The sequence below is a fragment of the Poromitra crassiceps genome, assembly GCF_964638095.1.
Source record: "Poromitra crassiceps genome assembly, chromosome: 2".
Classification (NCBI taxonomy): Eukaryota; Metazoa; Chordata; class Actinopteri; order Beryciformes; family Melamphaidae; genus Poromitra; species Poromitra crassiceps.
Window position 1 is genome coordinate 49,770,119 of NC_139624.1, and position 1,102 is coordinate 49,771,220.

Sequence of the window (1,102 nt, forward strand, 5' to 3'; positions counted from 1 at the left end):
CCAATAGATGGCTATTGGATAAACAGATTAGTCAACAACCAATAGGGGAGCACTTTTCTTTTTGGGGGGGGGTTTGGGGTTTTTGTGTGTGTGTGTGTGTGTGTGTGTGTGTGTGTGTGTGTGTGTGTGTGTGTGTGTGTGTGTGTGCGTGCGTGTGTGTGTGTGGGGGGGGGGAGGTGGGGGGGAGGGAGGGAGGCTGAGCGAGTGAGTGTATGTGTGAGGTTGGGTGAGGGAGGGAGGGGTGACAGTATGCATGGGTGTGTTCTCTCCCTACCCAAGTGTTGATGTCCTTTTCTTTTTGATATTTGTCAGATCATAATTACTGTACTATTATTGTTGTTTCTGCTGTTGTTATTGTTGTTGTTATTATTACTATTATTGTTATTATTGTCATTATTATTATCCTTGTTATTATTTTTGATTATTATGTCACTATGGTGCTTCACATTTTGAAAAAAATAAAGTTATAAAAAAAAAAAAAATTCACTATTGAGCACCACATAAGTCCCTATAAGTATATAGCCTATTATATAGCTAGTAGTGATACCATGACTAGATAAACATGTTATTTTGTAACCAGAAGAGCTACCATGTAGGTATCCAAAGCTACCACTCTGTTAAATGAATTGCAATGCAGCCTGTTGCGATTGAAATTTTGTGTAGTCCATCCATATTGCAATCCCCCCCCCCCACATATTAAGTTGTGCAGCTCCCTCACTAGGGATTTGTCAAAAACATGCAAAAATGTGATTTTTTTCTTAAATACATCCGACTGCAGAGAACACTGTTGATGACAAGAGATAAGTTAATAAATGTCTAATTCAAATCTAAAGGCATCCACCTGTATGTGTAAAGCGCCATTCGGAGCAAAATAAAAACACTAAGCACCAACATTTCACTGCTGATCTTTTTGTTTTATTTAGGCACATCAAGGGACCACTTCCATCTCACCCACAGTAGTCGTTAGTGCAACATTTTGGCCTTAAAGTGGTAGACACCATACCCATCACCAAGAAGACAATCTTTCTTTCGTCATATTTCACACACAGCTAGGCGAGGCTGAATGCATTTTTAAGAGTCCAGCATCAAGCAACGTGCCGAT